This window comes from Herpailurus yagouaroundi, unplaced genomic scaffold (genome assembly GCF_014898765.1).
Source record: "Herpailurus yagouaroundi ecotype Mexico unplaced genomic scaffold, PumYag 250, whole genome shotgun sequence".
Lineage (NCBI taxonomy): Eukaryota > Metazoa > Chordata > Mammalia > Carnivora > Felidae > Herpailurus > Herpailurus yagouaroundi.
The window spans coordinates 19311912-19338616 of record NW_024412467.1 but is presented as its reverse complement, the minus strand read 5'-3'; the positions used below and the strand labels follow the sequence as shown (position 1 = coordinate 19338616).

The 26705-nt window shown below is 43.6% G+C and overlaps 1 long non-coding RNA gene across 1 annotated transcript in view; it reads right to left on the bottom strand.

The window, feature by feature from the left end:
* Nucleotides 1-1043: 1043 nt before the first annotated feature.
* Nucleotides 1044-26705, bottom strand: part of LOC121020501 (uncharacterized) — a 48731-nt gene continuing 23069 nt past the window's right edge. Inside the window, exons 3-4 of the long non-coding RNA XR_005786164.1 lie at nt 3031-3087; nt 1044-1667 (exon numbers count right to left, since the gene is read on the bottom strand). This is a non-coding gene — a long non-coding RNA (uncharacterized LOC121020501). The remainder of the gene's footprint in view (nt 1668-3030; nt 3088-26705) is intronic.

Here is a 26705-nt window from a genome sequence, read left to right as displayed (position 1 = left end):
TTGTTATGTATAACATGTGGCAAAAAAACAATGGGGCATAGTGGTGGTCCTATCCTGGCTACAAAAACAGAAGAGCTGATATAAAAAGTGCCCCTTCATTTTGGTGAAGTTTAAGGTCCATGACACTAACCACAATTTGACTAATGGATTTCCTGCCAGCTCTACCTGAAATATTCTTGCCATGAAAAAGGTCATTTCCCCTCTCCTTTGCCCCCAAACACAACAGAAGTGATCTGAAGAGCAGTCACCTTAGTACCTGGGACCATCAAACACAGGAGCATTGAATGAATGAAGGCATCACATGTTAAAGATAGAGTAAAAATAATTAGGAAGAGAACAGCCAGAGAGAGGGCCCAGACTGAAAGCAATTTCCAAGGCAGTGATGTTGGCCTTTGTCCAATGGCTTTCTGTGACTTCTATCCCTAGTCACGTCTTTGTCATTAGAAGAAATGTGGGCAAATGTGAGGCTATGCAGGTGGACCTTGCAAGATAGTCTGACAGAAAAGAGGACAAAGAAACCATGAAGCCACTACAAGAATTATAAATATTAGTGTAAATGATGTAATTGCTCGAAGTCTATTTATTAGAGGAGAGACACTGCAAATCGCTTAAAGGATCATTTAAAGAAATACAGGGGCGCCTGGGTGGCGCAGCCGGTTAAGCGTCCGACTTCAGCCAGGTCACGATCTCGCGGTCCGTGAGTTCGAGCCCCGCGTCAGGCTCTGGGCTGATGGCTCAGAGCCTGGAGCCTGTTTCCGATTCTGTGTTTCCCTCTCTCTCTGCCCCTCTCCCGTTCATGCTCTGTCTCTCTCTGTCCCAAAAATAAATCAAAAACGTTGAAAAAAAAAAAAAGAAATACAAAAAATCACATACAATCTAGTACCTTTTTTTTTATTTTTTTTTACATTTTTATTTATTTTTGAGAGACTGAGAGAGACAGAGCACAAAGTGGGGGAGGGGCAGAGGAGAATGAGACAGAATCCAAAGCAGGCTCCAGGTTCTGAGCTGTCAGCACAGAGCCCGTTGCGGGGCTCAAACTCACAAACTGAGATCATGACCTGAGCTGAAGTCGGACACTTAACCGACTGAGCCACCCAGGTGCCCCAAATCTAGTATCTTTCTAAACTTGAGTTATTGAATAATTACTACTTGATCTAAATCTTTTTTTCTTCTGTTTCTGCTTCTAACTTTTCTGCTTTCTTTGAAGGTTTTAAAAATAAAAAGACTATCGGCACTTTCCTTTGTATATACCTTGCCATAAAGAAATCCCTGATCTGTCTATAAGTGATCAGTAAGAACTTCCAGGAGGAGACAACATCACCAAGTTGGTCAGAGCCGAGGACCCCAGGTCAGGCTGCAGGGATCCAATGCTGGTACTGATCCTGACAAGTGGTTTAACCCCACTCCACCTCAGTTTCTTCATCTGTACAATGGAGACAACTAAAAACACCTGTCTCATGTGACTGGTGTGTGGATTGAATAATTCAGGTCAAATGCTTGGTACTGTGCCTGAGAGCAAATCAACAGTATGTCATTCCTTGGTGCTATTATGACCATCATCACATGCCTCCAGAGCAATCCCAGCTAATCTCTGAGCACTAAGATCTTTCTCTGCTTCTCCTGGAGAGCTCTGCAGGAAAGGAATTTCCTCTTCCAGGGAGCTTTGGCTGTAAAACAAATACTGAATAATAAATAATTAAATAACAATTAAAAAAAGAATGTAGACATTTACACAATGGGCAACCACAGAGCAAGACTGGCTTCTTCTAATCCATAAATGTTTCCCCTGGCAGCTAGCTTTTTAAGAGTCACTTACTTTCCCACCATTTTAACCAAACAGAAGAATTCAAAAATAAAGTTATCACATGGTTTCCTTAGCATCCAAATTTAACTCAGTTGAAGGAAGGGAAAGAAGGAAAGGACTGAGAGACTTGATGGCTGGTTAGAAAGCAAGGAGGAGCATTCTTATATTAAAAATAAGTCCCCTGGGCTAATTCTTACTTAAATGTGTCTGTTCCATATACTAGATTTTTTTTATTTCTTTGTCCAGTTATTTTCTTTTCTTTTTCTTTTTTCTTTTCAGGTGTTTTGTTTCTTTAAGTAAAGTGTTTTAAGTTATAGTTCTGGGCTTGATATGCCTTTTTTTTTTTTTTTTTTTGACACGGATGAATCAAGTCTGCTTCAAAATCTGATGTTTTATCTATATGAGTTCACCAAATGACTACTCAGCATTAAACAAAAGGATCAAGTTAATACAAATCCCCACCAAATTCAACTCTTCTATTTAGTAGCAAAATCAACTACTTTCAGCTCTTGGTAGACAACCAAGCTAACATGGATCCCCATTTCTTGACTGATCAAAAAGTCCTGTCTCAGGGTTCCCAAAAGATCCTTGAGGTTCACTAACTTTCCACATAGGGCTCACCTGAACCTTGGGTGACCCACCTCTCATGTGTACCCTCTAGAGTATCCAGTGGTTGAGTTCTCTCCCTACCCAAAACAAAATTGTGAAGGGTCTGGGTGTGGACCAGTTAAAATCACAACCGCTCAAGGCATAGAAGCAATGGGCAGAATTGCCAGCCACAGCACCTCCAATGGTCTATCGTCCTTCTGTAGAATTAGTTTTACTTATATTGTGATTCCAAGCATTAAATCTTGCCACGAATCCTTTATTACTCAATGTCTACCACCTGCCAAGAGGTAATAAAAAGTTGAATCAGATGCTCCTTTCTTAGGTTCCCAAGAGCTAATAATTTAAAATACAGATTATTCACAAAGGCTTCATTTTACTCCAAACAGAAATGTGGGCGTCAGTTTAGCTATTGCTTTTAATCTGTTTGGTACTGACATGGTGTGCTTCTCTCACTGTCTACTCATCACCTTCAGAAATGAAGTTCTTCTCATGTATCCTGGCCTTCTTAAGCAAGACAAAGTTAGGAAAATGCCTTAACCAAAGGATAATGCTGAAAAGATTACAGTAAAAAAGAGACTGAGAAATCAGTATATTAGCACTGGTGGCTGAGAACTTACCTTGCTAAATCCATCCCCACTAAGGTTGAGATGATAGTGTCAGTCTGACTGGCAGAGCTGTTCTTAGAAAAAAAAGCAAAAGGTTCAAAGCTACTTCCTAGAACCAATGGCTTTCAGATTTTCCCAGTTTCCAGTCAGAATATATTGACACCTTGACCCAATACCCAGACACATGAACTGAAACAAAGGTTTCATGAGTCAACACCTCCCCCAACTACAGGCAGTGCCCAGTGGTGTTTGCCAATTCTGCTTGATTTCACTTTTGAAATGTTGGTTGTGACTTAGCAACTGATTTCACTATACTAATGGGTTGCAGCTCACAGTTTGAAAGAAACATGCCCCAGAAAATCACCTCCTATGCTACATAGGCCAAGCCAAGTGCTTATGAGGCAAAAACCAACGTTCCAGTTCCCATTTTAGTCCCTGATTAAACACTGCTTCTCAATCACTGGTGTTAGAGAAAAAAGTTATTTTGGCACTTGCTGAAATGGTAAGGAAGACTTTATCCAAGACTGTTGCAGTAGAGCAGAAAGATGGAGCTCAACCCTGAGTATAAGAAGGATGAGTGAGGATTTGTTATAGCCAAGGAGCAAAGTGAGGGGTCCATGGATGGAAAATCACCAAGAGGAGCATCAAGGATAGGGGATTACTGCTAACCTGACCTAACATGATTCTTGCTAAGAACTGGCTAGGCAAGCTGAGGACAGGATTGCGGCCAAGGTCAAGGCTGAGTTCAGAAGAGGGTTCAGAGAAGTCTGACTAAAGTTTGGTGAAAGAGAGAGTCCTTTTTACCAGCAGTGGTCAACAGAAAGATGGGCAACATTTTGTTATTACTATAAGAGGAGAAACCTTCAAAGCAGAAACTGAGGTGATCTCCCCACAGGCCAGACTACCTAATAGCTCAAACATAGCCAAAGGGACTTCTAACCAAATCTCTGACATCCAGAGGTTTCCCTAAGATGACAGGAAAGGAATTAGGAGATAAGAAGAGGAGACTTCAGCAAATGAAAGATTTAATCAGTTTTTGAAAGATGGAAAGCAAAGAGGAAAATGGTAAAGATTTAGCAATTAGCTGCAAGTGAGGGTGTGCACTGGTGGGCAAAGGGGTACAAGAGCATGAGAGGTGGCCAGTCCTCCTCCAGAACCTGCAGCTGTCAGCCTTTGAGGAACCAGGCACCCAGAACGACAGGTGTGAGTCTCAGGCCTTGATGCGGGAGCAGATCGAAACCCTGAACATGAGCTGCTCAGGCCTCCATGTGCCCTTTCCTGCTCCTTTCTGCTAGCAACTACCCCCACCCCATACACAGTACTGTGCTCCCACCCACACCTCAGTCAGGGATGGGAGACTGTGCCCTGGAGAAAATTAACCTGGGATTCTCCAGACTTGGGGATGTCAGACACAGTGTAAGGTAGGAATAAGTGAAAATGGAGGACTGGCCAAATTTTTCATCCATTTTAAGTTAATTTGTGTGTATGGTGTAAGAAAGGGGTCTTGTTTCATTCTTTTTGCCTGTGGCTGTCCAGTTTTCCCTACACTGTTTATTGAAGAGAGCATCCTTTACCCATTGTGTATCTTTGCCTCCCTTGTCATGAATTGACCATACATGCGTCAGTTTATTTCTGGGCTCTGTACTCTCTTCCACTGATCTGTGTCTACTTTTAATGCCAATACATACTCTTTTGATTACTATAGCTTTGTAATATAGTTTGAAATCTGGGAATGTGATGCTTCCGGATTTGTTCTTCTTTCTCAAGATTGCTTTCTCTATTTGGGATCTTTTGTGGGTCCATTCAAATTTTAAATATTTTTTTTTCTATTTCTGTGAAAAAAAATGTGTTTGGAATTATGATAGGGATTGTATCGAATCTGTGCATTGCTTTGGGTAGTATGGACATTTTAACCATTAACTCTTCCAATCCATGACCATGGGATACCTTTCCATTTTTTGGGTGTCATCTTCAGTTTCTTTCTTCAGTGTCTTATGGTTTTCAGGTCTTTACCTCCTTGGTTAAATTTATTTCTACATATTTTATTCTTTTAATGTATTGTAAATGTGATCATTTTCTCAATTTCTCCTTTTGATAGGTCATTGTTAGTATATAAAAATGCAACAGATTTTTGTATATTGATTTTATACCCTGCAACTTTACCAAATTTGTTTACTAACTCTAACACCTTTTGGCAGAGCCTTTAGGATTTTGTATATATAAAATCATGTTGTCTGCAAATAGTGACGGTTTTGCTTTTTACTTTTCAATTTGGATGCCTTTAAATTCTTTTTCCTGCTTAATGGCTCTGGGTAGGACTTCCAGTACTATTTAGAATAAAACTGGTGAGAGTGGGAGAGTGGGCACCCCTGTTTTGTTCCTGATCTTAGAAGAAAAGATTTTCACCATTGAGTTTGATGTTAGCTGTGGGCTTGTCATAAAACAACTTTACTATCCTGAGGTATTCTGTTTATACCTACTTTGTTGAGGGTTATCATAAACTGATGTTAAATTTTGTCAAGTTTTTTTTTCCTTTTCTGCATCCATTGAGATGATCATATGATTTTTATCCTTTATTTTGTTAATATGGTATACCACCTTGACTGGTTTATGGATATTGAACCATCCTTGCATCCCTGGAATAAATCCCACTTGATCAGGATGTATGATCCTGTTACTATATTGTTGAATTTGGTTTGCTAATATTTTGTTGAGGATTTTTGTATATATATTCATTAGGGATAATGGCTTGTAATTTTCTTTTCTTATGGTGTCCTTCTCTGGTTTTGACATCAGGGTAATGCTAGTCTCATAAAATGAGTTTGAAAATGTTCCCTCCTCTTCATTTTTTGGGGAGAGTTGAGTATGTTTTAAATCCTCTTTGAATGTTCAATAGAATTTACCAGTAAAGCCATCTGGTCCTGGACTTTTGTTTGCTGGGAGATTTTTGATTAATGATTCAATCTCCTACTAGTAATCAGCCTATTTAGATTTTCTATTTCTTCATGATTCAGTCTTGGAAGATGGTATGTTTTTAGGAATGTATTCATTTCTCCTAGTTGTCCAGTTTGTTGGTATACAATTGTTCATAGTAGTCTCTTTTGATTATTTTTATTTCTTTGATATCAGTTATAACTTCTCTTATTTCATTCTGATTTTATCTATTTGAGCCTCTCTTCTTTGTGAATATAGCCAAAGTTTTCTCAATTTTGTTTATCTTTTCAAAGAGTCTGCTCTTAGTTTCACTGATCTTTTCTATTGTCGTTTTGGCCTCTATTTCACTTATTTCCATCCTGATCTTTATTATTTCCTTCCTTATACCAACTGTGGGCTTAATCTGTTCTTTTTCTCATGCTTTTTGGTGTAAAGTTATATATTTTTTTTTTATTTGAGATTTCTCTTATTTATTGAGGTAAGCCTATCTTACTATAAACTTACCCCTTAGAAGTGCTTTTGCTCCATCCCACAGCTCTTGGTATATTGCATTTCCATTTGTGTTAGGGTATCTTTATTTTTCCCTTTTTTTATTATTTTTTTAAATTTTATTTTCTATTTTTTAAAATTTACATCCCAATTAGTTAGCATATAGTGCAACAATGATTTCAGGAATAGATTCCTTAATGCTCCTTACTCATTTAGCCCATCCCCCCTCCCACAACTCCTCCTGTAACCCTCAGTTTGTTCTCCATATTTATGAGTCTCTTCTGTTTTGTCCCCCTCCCTGTTTTTATATTTTTGTTTCCCTTCCCTTATGTTCATCTCTTTTGTCTCTTAAAGTCCTCATGTGAGTGAAGTCATATGATTTTTGTCTTTCTCTGACTGACTAATTTCACTTAGCATAATACCCTCCAGGTCCATCCACGTAGTTGCAAATGGCAAGATTTCATTCTTTTTGATTCCCCAGTATACACACACACACACACACACACACACACACACACACACATCTTCTTTATCCATTCATCCATCGATGGACATTTGGGCTTTTTCCATACTTTGGCTATTAATAGTGCTGCTATAAATATTGGGGTGCATGTGTCCCTTTGAAACGGCACACGTGTATCCCGTGCATAAATGCCTAGTAGTGCAATTGCTGGGTTGTAGGGTAGTTCTATTTTTAGTTTTTTGAGGAACCTCCATACTGTTTTGCAGAGTGGCTGCACCAGCTTGCATTCCCACTTTTCTCCTTTGATTTCTTCATTGATCCATTGGTTATTCAACAGCATGTTGTTTAATCTCTACATATTTGTGGGGTTTTTTTTCCAATTTTCTTCCTATAATTGATTTCTAGTTTCATATCTTTGTGGTTAGAAAACATATGTGATGTGATTGCAATCTTCTTAAATTTATTGAGACTTATTTTGTGACCTTAATATATGATCTCTCCTTTTGTGGCTTAATATATGATCTATGTCATGCACATTTGAAAAGAATGTGTATTCTGCTGCTTCTAGGTAGAATGCTCTGTATAGATCCATGAAGTCCATCTGGTCTAACATGTCATTTAACACCAATGTTTCCTCATAGATTTTTTTGTCTGGATGATCTATCTATCTATCAATGTGAGTGTATTATTAAAGTCCCCTACTATTATTGTATTGTTATCAATTTCTCCCTTTAGGTGTTTCTATGTTTAGCACTTAAATATTTACAAATGTTGCATGTTCTTGTTGGATTGACCCCTTCTTTATTTTTTATTAGTCTTTGTTTTAGAGTCTGTTTTGTCTGATACAAGTATGGCTACCCCAGCTTTTTTTGGTTTCCATTTGCCTTAAACATCTTTTTCCATCCCTTCACTTTCAATCTGTGTGTGACCTTCCATCTGAAGTGAGCATCTTGCAGGCAGAATATACATTCCCTGACATCATTTCCATAGCCTCTAGATGTGTGATGAATCTGAAGCTTGCCCCTCAGGATGAAGCTCCAGGGCAAGAAAATAGGCCTTTTTCACGTGAAGACTAGGGGTGCATCTCATTCTGCTGTCTCTATGGTGCTCTGGGTGTGGTGGCCTGCCAAGAACTATCTCTCTGATTGTTGCACCCATAGGGCCCAGAAACACAATCCCACTGGCCACCATACCCAGGAGCTCAAAGGGCATCCCCTGTGTGGTCTGCACATGCCCACAAGCTTTGATAGTGCTGCAGGAGTGGTATAGAAGCAAGATGCTTGCCTGATGGCTTGGGCAGTGCTAGGGGAGCAGCACAGGAGGGGGCACTCACCCAGTGGCTCCAGCAGGGCAAAAGAAGCAGTACAGGGGCTACACACATCCACCAGTGCTAACAGATTAGAAGGAAAGTACAGAAATGACCCCCATTGGTGCTGGCACTAGCAAAGTAGAGGGGATAATGCAAAAATGGCGCTTGTCAGCACCTCTGTCCTCAACCTGAGTCCAAGCAGGTTACTGCCCCTCTAAATGCTATAAGATTAGCAAATGGGGTGCTTGGGTGGCTCAGTCAGTTGAGTGCAGACTTTAGCTCAGGTCATGATCTCGCAGTTTGTGGGTTCAAGCCCCACATCAGGCTGTGGGCAGACAGCTCAGTGCCTGGAGCCTGCTTTGGAGTCTGTGTTTCCCTGTCTCTCTGCCCCTCCCCCCCTTCTCTCAAAAATAAATAAACATTTAAAAATTAAGAAAAAAAAGATTAGCAAATGAATCTCCCTCATGTATGGTCTAGACAGTTTTCAAACTGTTTTTTTGTACTGTGTCCCAGGGCAAGTGAGTTTGTGCATGAGCCCTTTAAGAATGGAACCCCTGTTCCCTGTAGGTCTCCTGGACATAGGTTTCATTGGTTTTCAAAGCCAGGTGTTTTGGGGCCTTGTCTCTCCAGCGCGGGTCCCAAAGGTTGAGGTGTCTGAGGTGGAGCACAAACTCCTAACTAATGAAGGAGAAGCTCCTTATCTGTAAGGTCCATTCTGATTGTGGGCTGTGGCACCAAAAGTAGGGTTTTTGCAAGACCGCATCTCTCCTCTTCCACCTCCCTCCATGTGGTCGTTTTATCTTTTGTTGTGGAAGAGCTCTTCAGCTAGTTTGCAGGCCTTTTTTGGAGAGAATTTTCCCGTATGTAGCTGCAGGTTTGTTGTGTCCATGGGAGCAAGTGAGTCCAGGATCTTCCTATGACACCATCTATCCTTGTCTAACCACAAATCAAGTAAAGCATAGGGTAAATACATTTTTAGACACATAAGGACACAAAAGAATTTACCTTCTGTGTCTTCTTTCTTACGAAGCTGCTAAAGGATGTGTTCCAGCAAAACAAGGGAGTAAATTAAAAAATAGGAAAATATAAACTCCAGGAAACAGGAAATCCAGCACAGGAGGGCCAAAGGGAAGTATCAGATGATGTTAAAGGAGAGTCCCAGCATGGTGGCTGGCTAACAGAGGGCTCCAGGGAAGGGTCTCTATGAAAAACTTGTGAAAAATAAAATCATAGTTTCTGAATTTTAAATAGAGATCTCATGTTTAAAAGAAATACATTATAAGAATATGTTCACCCGCCAGAGGCGGAGGCATGTTGCACATCAATTCTTGACCAGAGAAAATCTCCTGACTTTTATTTACAGACAAGTACATCTGAAAATTGCTTTGTGCTTAGCTAGGCCTTGAGATGATTGGGCAGCAGAGATGAACCCTGTGGTCCTCAGCAGGTCAGAAGTCAGACCGTATAACTAAACGTCAGCAAACTTAAAATGCACTATTGAAGGGGTGATGATAAGACACACCTGAAAGAGGTCTCAGTTATTTGTTTAGTAAAACATTTATTCTCTACAAGTCGTCACGATATTTGCCAAGGACAGTAAAACCTTTAAGATCAATGAAACAATCCTGAACTGTTTGCATCACTTTGTTAGTGGGTTAGTTATGATCTTAATTTCAGAGTGCATAGATCAAGTTCTGTTTATTGTGAAGGCTGGCTTCCTTTACCCACCTTCCCCCCCAAGAAAAAGATATAAAAAGCTAATAATGTTTGAGCCTTTGAGAAACAACACCTAAGGGCATTTATCAGATCTGATGAAGCAGATAGAAATAATTAAAAGCAGATATACAGAAAACTAAGGCATTTTTTAGAAATAGGCAATTAAATGCAGGAAAAACAAAAATTTGTTCAGTAAAGAAAATGTAATCAGGGGCGCCTGGGTGGCACAGTCGGTTAAGCGTCCGACTTCAGCCAGGTCACGATCTCGCGGTCCGTGAGTTCGAGCCCCGCGTCAGGCTCTGGGCTGATGGCTCGGAGCCTGGAGCCTGTTTCCGATTCCGTGTCTCCCTCTCTCTCTGCCCCTCCCCCATTCATGCTCTGTCTCTCTCTGTCCCAAAAATAAATAAAAAACGTTGAAAAAAAAATTTTTTAAATAAATAAATAAATAAATAAAAAGAAAATGTAATCATAATTTATAACTTACTACTAGGCTATGTAGTCAGCAATATTTATGTAGTTTAATAACGAAGTAAATGGGGCACCTGGGTGGCCCAGTCAGTTGAGTGTACAACTTCGGCTAGGGTCATGATCTCACTGTTTGTGGGTTCAAGCCCTGCGTCAGGCTCTATGCTGACAGCTCAGGGCCTGGAGCCTGTTTCAGAGTCTGTGTCTTCCTCTGTCTCTGCTCCTCCCCTGCACAAGTTCTCTCTGTCTCTCTCTCAAAAATAAAGACACTTTTTTTTTTTCTTTTTAAATAATGAAGTAAACAGTATATTGTGTGGGGGTGGGGAGGGGTAAGTGGTGTGAAACTGTAACACAGAAACTATTTTCAAAGTGTGGACAGGGCTTAGGAAAACAAAGATAGGGAAGTACCCTGAGCTAACAATAACAGGGGGTCATTGCCATTTCTAGGCCTGAATGTTCAAGGGCAAGGGGAGGGGCAATTATCAGAATCCCAGAGAGCAGCTGTATAGATAGGGCTGTCTGCCAGATGGGGAGGGGGGGTCCTATCCAGAAGAATAAATATCTCATCTCCTTTACAACCCTCCAATCCAATCTCTTGTTGATGCCTCCATTAACCAGAGGCAACCCAAAGCCAGAGGATTAGGGAACCTGTGCACTTCATCCACAAAGGTCAGCCTCCCTGGGAACCGACTGGGTAAAAAGAGGTACATCTAGAAGAGGTAGACAGTGTTTAGCAGAGAGGTAAAACTTAATGACTAGAAAACAATAATGTCTAAAATTAACACATCAAAAAATGGTACCATTAGCCTGTTATTTAGAATTGAACTAGCCAACATTTTGAAAGTGGTTGCCTCTGGGTTGCCTCTGGAAAGCAGGAAAGCGATTGAGAGAAGGTGTACAAGAAAACACTGTTTTTCATGATCAAGCTTAGAATGATTAGAGTTTTTAAATATTTGTTTCTATTACTTGATTAGAAATAAAAAAAAATAAAATATTGCGAAATGTTAAAAAAGACCAATAAAAAAAGAGAGAGAGAGAAAAGAAAAGAAAGTAGGCATAAAGGAGAAGAAAAATGTACCAGCTTTGATTTTTTAATCTGCCTGTGGGAACCTAGGTAATCTTGTCACTGGGCCTCAATTCTCTCATCTGAAAAGCAAAAAGAGTCTCTATCTCAGAGAGTGGTGGAGATATTTGAATGACACGATGTGTATAAAACATGTGACACAGGATGAGTCCTTAGCTAATGAGAAGGGGGGATACCCAGAGACATAAAGAGAGGGAGCAAGAATGTTAAAGTCGCTAAAAGTATCTTTATACTTGATTGAGTTCTGTCTTTTACAGCTTCTCTTGAAACGTCAGCATCTAACAGAGTCTGGCTAATGTCAAGTGCTGGGTAAAAATCTGTGGAAGTGTTCTATCACAACACTGCTAGTGTTACTTTCTGCCTCTCTCCTTGATGTGATGTAATAGGACAAATCCAAGGGCCTTTTGATCTGGTTCTCAAGGTTTCACCTTGACCTTGACCTTGCAGTCAGTCTCAATCCCCTGATTTTTCCAGCTTACCTTCCCTGCAGCCCCCACCTACCTCCCTGCGGGCCCCCAGCCTACCTCCTACAGCCTTCAGTCTACCTCCCTGCAGCCCCTGCCTACCCTTGCAGGCAGCCTCCTATGCCATGTTAATCCTTTTTGTATGTGGAGCTTCTCAGACTCGTCCTCCATCCCTAAAGCTTCTCCCCCAGCCTAAATATCAAGTTGTCTGCCCTCTGCACTTTGGAGTCTCTTCTGTGAGGTTGTGGAGCAAGTGGGGCTAACCCTTTAGTGGGGAAGGTCCATTAGAACAGTTCTGCTGCTGATGTTCCACGAATGGCTTCACAGCAGGAAACTGAGGCCCAGCGGTGCTTTTCTTTTTTTTTTTTTTAATTTTTTTTTCAACAACAGCGGTGCTTTTCTAACACAGTGATGGCAGGATTGACATACCACAGATAACATGAAGATGGTAGGATTGAAGCACCACGGTTGGTATGGAGAAGAGGCTCTTGTAGTTATGTCACAGGGTCAGTCAGTCTTGCCTTCACCTACTCACACTTGGAGAAATGCTCCAAGGAAGGGTTCTGATGTCACCTTCTTGCTGCTCTCTGGCTGCCCACACGAGACACAATGGTCTGGTTGGAGAAAACAAAATCCTTTGAAACTGGTATTTGTTAATATGTATTAACCAACGTGGGACACGTTTTTTGATGGCCTTTCAGTGAGCAGTCCTTCTTCATTGCTAACAGAGCCCTTAATATGGTAGTGACTCCTCGTCAATGGCTTCCTCCTCTTTGCCATCATTGGTCCAGGAATATACATGTGTCCAGAGTCTACCTCCAGGAAAGATCTCTCTCCCTGATGAGAGAGCTGCAGGAAGAGGAGGCCTTTTGCTAAGGCCCTCCTTGCTTCCTGCCCAGGATTCCCAGGTGTGTGAGGCAATACAACCTCCAGCTGAGGCAGCCATCTCTGATTGGAAGGTGGGATGTTGCTGACACACTGAAGATGGGAAAGGAGCAAGACAGAAAAAGCCAGACCCTCAATGAGATCAGTGAGTCACAAAACTGTCCCTGGGCCCCTTCTAATGGTCTAAGCTATTATTGGATTTTCTGTCACTTGCAGCCAAAACAATCCTAAATGATGCAATGTGTATGCCATTAATAGAGATAAGAGAGTAAGTTTTGTCTGTTTCATACTGTCTGAGTGAGTGTGGGTGTCTTTTTGTTCAAAACTCAACTCTACATTGGTACTTGGGGGCATTCTTGCAATGACAACTATTAGGTCTGTGAGTGGAATCAAAAAACTTGTACCATCAAAAGAACTGACATAATCATGCCTCACATTCACAGCCCAGATACTGCACATTTTGATAGACCACAGGGTCAATGTCACTTGCCTTCTTCCTAAGGCCAACAGACCTGATGCTACACTACATTCTACAATTATGAGTTACATGGCTCCTATGACGCTGGGAGATGTCTTCTAGAGAGGCGTTCCAGGCTATGTGGAAAAAGAGGAACATATCTCCTACCTGCCACAATGACAACAGACACTACAGAGGTGGGACTCACTGGTGGGTCTCTTTTGAGGAGAGCCAGAAACCCTGCCAGGTGACATCTTGGCCTGTGTTTATAGAGAGATGTTGCCTGCATTCCATCTTTATAAGATAGAATAAGTAGTACCATAGAAGGCTCTAGAATTTTGCAGCAGGCTTTGGAATTGTCGATTTCCTTCATAATAGGTGGATAATAGAAGGCACCTATGTCTTTCAGAGGAGGAGTTAACGTGAAACAACACAGCCAACCCTCTAAGAATAATGGAGACAAGTTCTCAAATGTCAGTGGGCACAAGAGTGACATAGAAAGTGTGTTTAAAATGCCACTTCTGACCCCCACACACAACTTTTCTCCCCCACAGTGAAGAAAATAACGTTGATCACTGCAAAAATTTAAGCGTGCTGAAAAGCAAAAAGAAAGACAATTAAAATCACCAGAAATCCCCCTACTCTGAGAAAATTCACCATGATAATGTTGGTGTCTGTCCCTCTGTTTGCCTTTCTGAGCATTTATATGCACCCACAAGCATTAATTTACAAAAAGTCAGCAAAAATGGTTATTATCCTAGATGCCCATTTTTTTATAAAAAAAAAAAATTCTTATTTATTTATTTTGCCTTTCCTTCCCCAGAAAATCAGTGTTAACATTCTGGTATGTGTCCCTCCAGACTTTCCACTTGTTGATGGAACTACACATAAAAACACTGGAACAAAGACAGGATTATTTTTGTCATTATTTTTATATAAATATGTGACCATGTTATATACACACATCTCTTCTTCCTGCTTATTTAACACTTCACGTCAATTAGTATAGCATTAATTCACCCCTTTTAACAGCTGTATAATATTTCACAGCATGAATCACCACCATTTATTTGTTCATTGCCCCATCAAAATAAGTTTGAAATAAAGACCTAAATTTGAGACATTAAAACATAAAAATCCTAGGAAAGAGCATAGGCAGTAATTTCTTGGACATCAGCCAAAGCAACATCTTTCTGGATATGTCTCCTGAAGAAAGGGAAACAAAAGCAAAAACAAACTGTTGGGACCATGTAAAAATAAAAATCTTCTGCACAGCACAGGAAACAATCAACAAAACTAAAAGACAACCACTGAATGGGAAAAGATATTAGCAAATGATATATCCAATGAAGGGTTAATATCCAAAACATATAAAGAACTTCTACAAATTGACACGCAAAAAAACAAATAATCCAATTTAAAAATGGGCAGAAGACATGAACAGACATTTCTCCAAAAACGACATGCAGATGGCCAACAGACCCATGAAAAGATGCTCAACATCACTCTTCATCAGGGAAATGCAAATCAAAAACCACAATGAGATATCACCTCACACCTGTCAGGATGGCTAAAATCAACAACACAAGAAACAAGTGTTGGTGAGGATGTGAAAAAAAAAAAAAAAAGAACCACTGTTGGTAGGAATACAAACTTGTGCAGCCACTGTGGAAGACAGTATGGAGTTTCCTCAAAAAGTTAAAAATAGAACTACCCTATGATCCAGTCGCACTACTGCGTTTTTACCCAAACAATACAAGAACACTAATTCAAAGGGATACAAGCACCCCTCTGTTAATAGCAGCATTATTCACAATAGCCAAGATATGGAAGCAGCCTAAGTGTTCATCAACAGATGAATGCATAAAGAAGAGGTGTATGTATATACAGTGGAATATTATTCAGCCACAATGAACAAAATCTTGCCATTTGCAATGACATGGTTGGAACTAGAGACTATAATGCTAAATGAAATAAGTCAGTCAGAGAAAGACAACTATCATATAATTTCATATGAGAGAGAGAGAGGCAAACCAAGAAACAGACTTTTAATGACAGAGAACAAACTGATGGTTATCAGAAGGTGGGTGGGTGGGGGATAGATAAAATAGGTGAAGGGGATTAAGGAGTACATTTGTCATGATGAGCACTGAGTAACGTATAGAATCATTGAATCACTATATTGTACACCTGAAACACTGTATGTTAACTATTTGGAATTAAAATTAGAAACTTAATAAAAAAGGTAAAAGGCATAAAATAAAATAAAGTAAAATAATAAAAAGTAAATGAAATGCTGATTCTGGGCCTCCACTCTAGAGCTTTGATTCAGGAAGTCTGGGCCTGGGCCCAAGAATCTCCTTTCGAAATAAACCCACATGGCATTCGGTAGAAGGTCATCAGACCCTTTGAAAAACAATTACAAATCACTGAAACCCACAGATTATCCAAAAACTTCCATTTTTGGCAATGATCTTAACTCATCCCCTTTCTCCTTCCTTCGTGTTCTAATTTCGTCTATCAACTCTCTCCTTCATCCCTGCCTTCCCTCATACCCATGCACCTCTTCCATCTCCAAATCCTAAACCAGAATTACTAAGATGTAGTGAGAACTCTGAGAGTTATTTTAGCACACCAGAATGTATGCTTTCAGAAGTCTCTATGAAGCACACACACTCTTCCTCAGGTAAGCTCACATACATCTACAGAGCATTTTCCAGGGGCAAGGAAACCAGTGGTGTCTCATTTCCAGGGGCAAGGAAACCAGTGGTGTCTCAATCCTTTCTGTTCTCCAAGACCCTCTTCTGCTTCTCTTGCCTCCATTTACCTTCACCATTTCATGACTGTCCTCGGGAGAATCCCACAATCCCTTATGCTCTTCTTGAGTTATCCAACCCAGACCCAAGCCCCACCCTCATTTTTCTTCACTCCCCCTCCCTTCTCATCTACATGCTTTCCTCTGTGGCCAATCTGATCGCAAAGTTCCAAATGTCTCCTTGCTGTGGCTGACTCCTAAGTCTCTCTCCTGGTCCAAGACCTCTACACCAACCAACCACCCCACACCAGCACCTCCAACCCAACATGCCAAAACTCAATGCACTCCTCACCTGTGTTTCTGACACCCCTGGTTTCCCTGGTTCAAGACCTTGGAGTGATCTTTGACATTCCCTCTTGGCCCCACATTCCATCCTTTACCGATTTTTACTCACTTCTCCTTTCCTGTTTCTCTCTGTGTGTCCTTTTCTTTTACATCATGAGCTTTGTTTTTTGTCTTGACTTCAATCCTAGCCAAGGTTCTTTGGTTGCCAGAAAGATATGACCAGTCAACCCGAGGGGATTATTAAAAGGCACAAGAGGATCTCACAGACACAAAAATGGAAGTGCAGCTGGACACGGAGTTAGACTTGGAAGGCTTCGGGGATAAGGTTGTTGCTGCTTCCAGTTCCTTTTTCCCTCTCGGGCCATTTGGTGCTTCTGTGGATTCCTTTCTGTAGACTTGTGCCATTGTCCAGCTTGTCTTTACCTAGATTGTTTATGTCCCCAAATGATTGTCCCAACCCCTCATGTACTCTGGAGACTAAATTCAGGCTCTGTCATTTGGTTCAAACTCTAAAGAGAGGTTTGATGGACCACTAAACCAGCCAGCCAGGAGATTTAACCTCTAGACTTGCCACAAATCCAGCTTTGATTACAGCATCTGAATTAGTCCAGGTAGAATTATGGGTGTTAACACAGGTCTCTAGGTGTGCTCCTTCAGCAGTGTCTATTGATGAGGACCATCCCCAGACAAAGGGGTTGTTTGAAATGTACCCCACAAAATTCTACCACAGTGGTTCCCGGAAGCTGGGTTACAAACTAGTGGCATGTCCCAACCAAGTTTTTACCTGTCTGTTATGAAATTATGAAATGCTAAAAGTAACAATTGTGTGTGGGTTACAAACTAGTGGCATATCCAGAACCAATTTTTTACTGGTCTGTTATGAAATGAGAAAAGTAACGTGTGTGTGTGTGTGTGTGTGTGTGTGCATGCACGTGAGCACATGTTGGGAAGAGGGATCATATATTATATAAGGTTTCAGATGTCCTTTTTGGAAAACACGGTCCTTTACACAGAGATAATGTCCTTTCTGCTTATAGAGGTTGACATGTCTTTGCACTTATGAAACGGTAGTGGCTTAGATGGTTGTTGTGGCTGTTTGTGCCGTTATTTAGAAAAATAAAATGTTGGGATGCCTATCTCAGTCCCTTAAATTTGGGGGTAAACATGGCTGGCTCGTGAAATCTGAATGTCTTAGAAACATTATACTGTGTCTTGACTATTTGAATAGCTTCCTACATGGTGTCTCTGCTTTCAAGATCTCTTTCCCGCCTACCTTGGCCATCACCGTCAAGTTAATCTCCCTAAAATGTTTTTGAATATGTTTCCTTGCTGAAGTCTTCAAGGGCTTTTCAAGGATTATGAAATAAAATAGAAAGTCCTTGACCTCTAGAAACTAGTTCCAACCTGAGTTCCCAGCCCTTTCCCGATGCCCTCATCCACACCTGTCATGTGTTCCAGACAAGGCTCCTTCTTATCTTTCTTACCCTTGCCCCTTCCCACTGCCCCACCCTACTTTCCAGCCTACCTCCATGAAGTCCTCTGATACTCTGGGCTAAACTGAATCTTTCCTGACTCTGCATCCCTTTATTAAAATATTTATACATTCTTAGGACACTTGTTACAATCTGTGCCACCATGTGATATTTGTGCATTTCCTATATACCCTACTAATTGTAAACCCTTGAGAACAACTACCAAGCCTATGGAGCAAGTGTGGGGAAGGTGGAGTCACAGCACACAGGATTCAAAGTGTGGCTCTGTTCTGTGTGATTTTAAAAATGCCACTTGACTAGTATGAACCTCCATTCACTCATCTTTAAACTGGAGAGGATACTGCCAACTGCTCAGTCATTGTGTGGTAAGTGAGATCACCCATTAAAGTCCCCAGGCTGTAATCATTGATTAATAAAAATGGTAATTTTTTTCTTGCTTGAATACAGTGGACAGTCATAAAAGATTTGTCCAACTGAGAACCTCATGAATGAATACATCAAAAAGGAGGCCTATTTAGGGTCCAACAAGGGATATCACTATAAAATTAATATTAACCTTTCTATGTGATTCATAATTTGCCTCTGGGGAAGGTTCCAGTAAAAGAGTTAAAAACATTTGAGCAGCACAGCACATGGGAAGAAGTGCCATGCTTTCCAAAGTGACCACCTCAAAGGACAATGCTCAGGTGGAAACATACATCTTGGCATGTTTTTGTTTTTGTTTTTATTTTTTGTTTTTGTTTTTGTTTTTGTTTTTAAATACAGCTCCTCTCCTTTGAGGCCACACCTCATAAATGGACCTGTTTGGTTTTGACCATCTCTCTGTCCTTTGCTCAACCTTGATGGACTGACTAATGACCACCTAAGTTGCTCAAAATCAGGCAAAAGATTGGGAGATGTGGAAATATCTGGATGAACCATCTACTGCTGAACTTCCTGTTACATAAAAATAAACATCTTCATGAAAGAAGTCACTTTTTATTACTTTGCTGCTAAAGGCATCCTAGCTAACACAAACACAAGAAGTGATCTTACCCAGGTCTTTCATACCCAGAAATCAGGCTGAGGGCACAGAAGGTGTTTCAGGATGTCCACAGGAAGAAAGATGAGGGAGAAGAAGAACATCGGTAGTCCTTTGAGCCCTGTAGCTCTGCATCAGCCACTACTCTAAACTTCATACAGGCCTAATCTCCCGTGGACCTCACAGCATCCCTGGGAGACAGGTGGTCTTTCTGAGCCGTTTACAAGCAAGAAAACGAAAGTGCTGAGAAGTTAAGTCAATTGCCCATGTTACACGGTCATCAAGTGGAACGGTGGGATTTTCTCCCAAGCAGGTAGGCTCCACCTGGTTTATCACTAGTAACAGAAGGTCCCTCCAGATGCCATCACTTGAGGACAATCGGGTCTGAAAGGGCCCACAGTCTTCACTTTGGGGCTCACTCCAGGGGAGATGGTGAACTAGCCTGAAACGCCACAGGCACCTCGTCCACACCTCAAACCCTCCTCACGGCGTCCGTGCTGCACCCCTCTGTGAACCCTGGCTTCCTCCCTGCTCAGCCCCCAGCCCCGCCAAGTTCGTCGCCTCCCACCTCTTCTCCTTTGGGACCCTGGGCTCCCTACTTTCTTTCTCACTGCTGTACACAGTCCTACAGCCTCCTCCTCCTCCTCCCTCAAGCCTGCTCTTGTAGATGCTTGTATCAAGTCCATGTGTTGCCCCATGGACATGCTCTAAAGGTGACACAGGGAGGTTGAGAAGAAAAATCAAAATAACTGACAACAGTTAGAAAAAAAAGTGCAAAACCCCATATCCCTACTCAATAAACAGCCACTAAAATCATGGTAACTGCCTGATTTTAAAAGATGTGTTCAGGGGGCGCCTGAGTGGCTGTCGGTTGAGCGTCCGACTTCGGCTCAGGTCATGATCTTGTGGTTTGTGGGTTTGAGCCCTGCATCTGGCTCTCAGCTGTCAGCATCAAGCCCGCTTCGGATCCTCTGTCTCCCTCTCCTTCTGCCCCTCCCTTGCTCTCTCTCCCTGTCTCAAAAATAAACATTAAAAAATAGTAATAATAAAATAAAAGGTGTGTTCAATTCCATACATTTAAAGTTCACATACATTATCGCTAAGATATATTTAACACACTGTCTTTAATTAGAAAACTAAAACCTCACCAACACAGTAGCAATAGATTTAGAGGATTCCATTCTGAATATGGTCAAGGTAACAGAAGGTGCACTTTCCTACTTGACAAAGCACATCTCCGGGACATGGGTCACAGGATGACGTCTCTTTGCTTCCATGACAATAAGCACTGATTAGGTTTCTGCTGTGTGCTGAGGCCCCAGGGAAACCAGCTGACGTGGTGCTTGGTAAGATGATGAGAGATTTCTCTTGCAGAGTTCCCCCTCTCCCCAAAAGGTGACACAGCACTTCGTAAACAATTATTACCACTGAGTGGAGGCACTGGGAAGTGGGTTGACACTTAGTGGCAGCAACCCACTGGACTCGGAGCTTCTGCTACTCAGCTGTTTCTCGGACATCCTTCTTGTCTGTCTCTGTGGGTAAACCACTCTCCCTCCACACCACGCACAAAGAATGCCTCCTTGAGCCCCCAGGACACAGCCACTCCTCACTGTATCTTGTAGCCACCTGGCTCACTGTGTGATCCTTCATTCTCAACTTCACAAGGAAGACCATTCGCTTTATTCATCCTTGGGATCCTCACCCTCTCCTTCAAAACTCAACATTGCAGCTGGCCAAAGAAGCTACTGGAAGTCCGATGAACTAATGAGGCATGGAGGGATGGTAGAGTGTTCCGCACTGGTGAGAACTTTTTGTCCACTCAAGGACTTTGCTCACAGATGGTCTGTGTTCTGATCCTCACCTCTCCCTCCCCATTTTGACTGTAAAGGAACATAGAGATGGAACGAGTCTCATCAATGACACAACATTCTTCCTTGGGTATTCCTTTCCTGCTGGGTAAAGCATTTCAAACACTGACTTCTTGGCTTTTATGTGACCGGAAAATTTTGCAAGAACCAACTGTGGTTCTAAGGAAAGATTTCACTAAGCAAAGTGGAAGTCCTCCCATGGCTGCCTGCAGACTGCCAGCAACTTCCCCTATGGCACCTCAGGAGAAGAGGAGGAACCCTAGCTGAGCACCAGGACGCTGACCTGCTATGCATCTTGCCCCACCCAGGGGAGAAATGTCTAAGAAGAAGGTCTGGGCCAAGAGCCCCAAGGCTTAGAGAGAGAGAGAGAGCTGCCAGAGGGCCTACCTTCACAGTTGCTGTTTCCCCTGCTTAGATGCCCTCCCCAGTTTCTTCACCCCCCAGACATTCAGTTCACTCCCTAAGGGAAAACTCTGTGCCAAATGTCACCTCCTCCAGAAAGTCTTGCAGGCATCCTTCCAGCCTGAATCAACCACCCTTTCCATCACTTTCCCCAGAAGCCTTTGTTTATAGCCGTATTATACTCTGTATATTGTTCTATTTGTTATCATTTTAGTTTTTTCTGTTGGACAGCAAACCTTTCGGGTCATTGATTGTTATCTTAATCATTTCCTTCCCTCTGTGTACCTTTTTCCTCTCCAATCTTTCTCTCTGCCTTTCTCTGCCTCTCCATCTGTCTGTCTCTGTCTCCCTGTCTCTGTCTCTCCCTTTCTCTCTCTGTCTCTGTCTCTCTCTCTCTCTCACACACACACACACACACACACACACACACACACACACAGCATTGCTTGTCCCCAGAACTTTTTGAAAGAGCCTTTTGAGCAGCCCAGAGAATCTCTTCTCCACTTCCACAGGGAGGTGTGACTAATTCCCTCCAGTGCTTAAAGGGGAGAAGCGAGTTTCCAATTCTATCTGAAACATAAATACTGAGCTTAAGCCACACCAGTTCTGACCCCTTTTATGGCACAGGAAAATATTCCTCCTCTCTGGGACAGCTGCATTTTCCAAGTCACCTTTGAAAATAACACTCACATTCTAAAAAATTAGAGTAGCACTTTTTATTTTTATGTTTATTTTTGTAACTCACTTTATGACCATATTATTTGCTCACAATAATGGGACTCAGCGCCGTAATAGTGAAAACCAGAAAAGCCTTAGAGAAATATTATCCACCCCTGCCAATTTACAACTGTGGAAATCGAGGCCATGAGAGATAAGGTGACCTGCCCATGGTCACTCAGCCAGCTGGTGGCAGGGCCAGGACTTGGGCCAGGCCCCTGACCCCACAGAGTGCTCTGCTCTCTGATTGGGAGTTCAATGGACAGTGGGTTTTGTTTGGGGTTCTATTTTTTTTTTAATTTTTTAAATATCTTTATTTATTTTTGAAGGGGGGGGAGGGCAGAGAGAGGGGAGACACAGAATCTGAAGCAGGCTCCAGACTCTGAAGCTGTCAGCACAGAGTCCAACACCCGCTGGAACTCAAGAACCAGGGGATCATGACCTAAGCCGAAGTGGGATGATTAACCAACTGAGCCTGGGTTTCCATTTTAAAAGCAGAATTGACCATGTCAAATTTTACAGCACTCTCAGGCCTCAAGATTCAACTACTGGAATAGAGACAAGAGACTGGAAGGGAGGCACCACTTCCCTGCCTAAGCGGCAGAGCGCGGGCCCTGGGGCTTGGCTAGAAGCTGGGGCCTGCCACAGCATGCTCCGGGCTGCCTGTCCCCCACCCTGATCCCGCAGCGCCCTGCTGCCAGCAGCCCCGTCCTGCAGTTTGGACAGCTGGGCTGCGCTCAGTTACATGTGGGAATTCCCTGATCTCCGGGACGACAAAAGGGAAAGGGGGGATTGGATGCCCCTCTCCTCGCTCTGCAGAACAGCCCTGCTCCTCCCGACCCAGGACCTGCCGAGGGGTAGCGAAGAAAAAAAAAGAAAAAGAAGAATATAAACTGGACAAAAGGCGTTAGTGTGTGGTTGAAGTGTGGGGCTGGGGAGAGGGGGCGCCAAGAGCCCAGGCTCCAGGGAGGAAAGGGGAAAAGGTTAGGGAAGGACCTAGAAAGAAGCGCCACCACGGATCAGGGAACCACGGGGGCTGAGGAGAGCTGAATCTGGGCATGAATGAAGGACTAACCAAGTAGTGACAAGGCCCCGGCTGCCTTCCCCTCCCTTCAGTCTGGAGCGACGCCTGCTTCACTTCATCCAGCCGAAAACTCCGCAGCCTGGGGGTGGGAAGGCGGAGCGAGTGGAGGGAGGGGACGGGCTCAGGTGGGCAGCTGCGCATGCGCAGACAGAGCTGCCGGCGCAAAGCCAGTGCCAACGTCTCAGAGCCCTTCTGGCCACCTCACTTCTCATCACCCCCTTACTCCCGGCTGGCCACCTCTTCTCCGAAGCAGACTGACTCAGTGCAGCCTAATCCTCCAACTCCCACCTGACATTCTTCTCCCAAAACACACCTGGGAGAGCGATGACCTCACTACCTCTTTTCACCGAAATCCCTCCCTTCTGTAACCACGTCTGTAACCACGTCTGCGTCTGTGCTCAGACCAGCCCCTGTAGACTCGTGGCTCAGTTCCGCCTATGCCTGCAGGGGGAATTGCAGAAACTCACCACCTCCAACCTTTCTTTCCCACCCGGAGTCACTGTTTAATCCACATGGATGCTGGGCCCCTTCACTGCCACCTCTCCTGGAGAGCATGTCACCCTGACAGCTCCTGGAATCAATACAGAACCCACACCAAGAGGCTGCTGGGGTTCCTCAGGGTTACCGGAAGCTTGTGACAGAGTGGTCATCACCGCCTGCATGCTCAAGATGTCCTCTTAATCCTTAGCTATGACCGTGTTCTTTGTTGGGGGGGAAAAAAGTCAAAAGATATTATTCTTCAATATAAACTTTTTTTCTTTAATTTATTTTTAAGTTTATTGTTTTGTTTTGAGAGACAGAACACAAGCAGGGGAGGGGCAGAGAGAGGGAGAGACAGAATCCCAAGCAGGCTCCACACCATCAGCGCAGAGCCCAATGCAGGGCTCAAACTCACCAACCATGAGATCATGACCTGAACTGAGATCAAGAGTCAGACAATTAACCAACTGTGCCACCCAGGTGCCCTTCTTCAACATAAAATTTAAAGGGAAAAGATTTGAGGGAATACCAAGGGACGGTGATGGGGTGGGAGGGGAAGGAGGTGGAAATGAGGTTATGGGGGAAGTTTTAGCCAAGGTGCTATTCAGAGAGGGCAGTGGAGAAGGGCCTGCTTGGAGACAGCCGTTCTGAGGCTATAGAGTGGCACCTGGAAAACCAGGCCAGCCCTGGGGATGGGGGGCTGCCTCCCACAGCATCAGTGCAGGGATCCCCTTGGGAACTGAAGGGCGAGGCGAGGCTTGCCCTGAAGGTGAGTGTGGTGGCTGACAATGGAGACCATTGTGCACCAGGCCTGATGCTTTCACACTTTCTCATGTCCAGTACAGCACCCACCCACCTGGCTCCTGGGACTGCGGCAAACACCGATACACAAAAAAGAAACCGCAAACCCCCATGGTCTCTCCACTGAGACTGCAGATGCCCCACGGTCCGGCCAGGATGCACAAACATCCTTCATTGGAATGTAGCTCAGAGGAAGCACGTACTGGGCATTGCTGGTGTCAAATTAGCACGCAAGTGCTGGTCCTCATACAGGAGGCAAAGCGAGCTGCTCTGGTCCCAGGAACTGGGGCAGAGGGGGCTGGGAAGAACAGTGACTCAGGATATGCCAGGGCCTTTCACTACAACCTGATCAGGTCTAAGTAATACCCTCATTTTACAGACAGGGAAACTGAGGCTCTGAGAGCCTCATGCCAACCTTGCACAGTACCTGGGGCAGCTGAGATTTGAACCCCTTCTCTTTGCATCACCCGTGCTGCCCTCCAGAGGGCTCAGCAGGCAGCTTCTAGAACTGTGTGGGAAGAAGGTGGGAAGGAAGGCCAGAGCCACCCCTGGTTCACAGCTCCTTCACTATTCCCACCCGGACTCGGGCAAGGGAAACGAAGAGAGTGCAGAATCTTTTCCTGGTGCCCAACACACCCAGGACACGCCCAGGACATGTCCCAAGGTTGCGTGGAGGCTTCCCTGGTGACAGCATCGAGGCCAAGGCCAGAACCAACTGTCTCACAGTGCTGAGACACACAGTGGAGCCAGGCTCCTCCTTCAGGGCAGGAGAAAATGCAGCAAGATGACGCACAAGGCTGGGCTGTCTGAGGAAACTGGGTGGTTTCAGTTCACACAGGTTTGGGGAGGCACCAACTAGTTTCAGTTCAGGACCAGCCAGGTGGGGAGGGAGCCTCCCTCCATAGTCTGGCTCAGTCCCGATGCACGATGCACAATGCGAATGCACGTAGGGGAGGCCAAACCAGCCCATCCTGATCAAATGTCTCTGAAGGGTCTGTTCTCCTAGGAGACCAAGTGCCCCCTGGCAGAGGGGGAGGGGAGGCTCTTGGTTTGACCTTTAATGTCCTGCAAACTGGATCCTTTTTGTGTCTCCCTGGAAGCCTCTCAGACACAAGAAGGGCCATTTCAGAGTGCAGGGGAGCCACAGAAGGTCCCGAGGTTGATGCCAGACTGACGGAGTAAATCTGGAGCACGCGAACCTAGAAGGAACTCATCTGATTTCCTATCTAAGAATGTGGGAGGAGAAGGAGGCAGACTAAGCATGGAGTATCTAGCTGGCCAGGTTTTTGTTTTAAATTTTTTTTTTTTTTTACATTTATTTATTTTTGAGAGACAGAGAGAGACAGAGTGTAAGTCGGGGAAGGACAGAAAGAGAATGAGACACAGAATCCGAAGCAGGCTAGCTGGCCAGGTTTCTAGGACAAGGGGCAGGGGATGATGAGGTGCAGGCCAAGGTCAGCATGAGGTGTGTGCAGCCCTGGCTGGATGGACGTCCTGCTGTCAACAGGAACCCACCTTCTTGCTCATCTTCGTCTGCTGCTATTAAAGAGCCTGTGGTATCCATAGAAACTAAAAGAGCCTAGTCTGAGGGGTGGGGATCCTCCTGCCCCTCTTTCTCTTTCTCCGTTCACCCTCTCATCTCTCCCATTGCCCTGCTCCCCCCTTTTTCCTTCCTCCACATCTCTGTGTTCCCCTGGAATGCTCCCCACCTGCATTCACCTATCCCTACCTCTCTCACATCCCAGCTCATGTCTGTTTAAAATGAGGACCCACTTCGGGGACACTGCTGTGCTAACTCAGGGCCTCTCAACCTTGGCCGCTGTGGCACAAACTGCCAATTGGCCCTAGTAGTCTGTTCTTTTAGCTAATTTTTAGAAAACTTTTTCACTGTATATTTATTTTCCAGAGACAGAGAGAGACTGAGTGCGAGTGGGGGAGGGGCAGAGAGAGAGAGGGAGACACAGAATCAGAAGCAGGCTCCAGGCTCTGAGCTGTCAGCACAGAGCCCAACACAGGGCTCAAACCCATGAACCATGAGGTCACGACCTAAGCCAAAGTCGGACTCATAACCGACTGAGCCACCCAGGGGGCCCCTCTTTTAGCCAGTTTTTAAATGGTCACAAGACCACCAAGAATAAAGATGACACTTTGTATCTATGTGTGCTGCTAGGACTGAGTTCTGGCTGAAGGGAGGTCAGCAAGGGTGTCATGTGCGAAGTTTCCTTTCATCTTCCTTGTTAGGTATAGGGACACGATGGCTGGAACTCATGCATCACGATGGCCTGTGGAATACATCACAGCCAGTTTATGTATCTTCCGGATCTGCTCAAACAAACTTTCTCTGCTCGACGCCACTAATAATCCTCTGAGAGGATCACCTGACCTCAACCACATTCTTGTAAGTCGGAGAAGGTTTGGATTTTCTAAAGGGAGGCCAGTTGAATTCCATGCCATC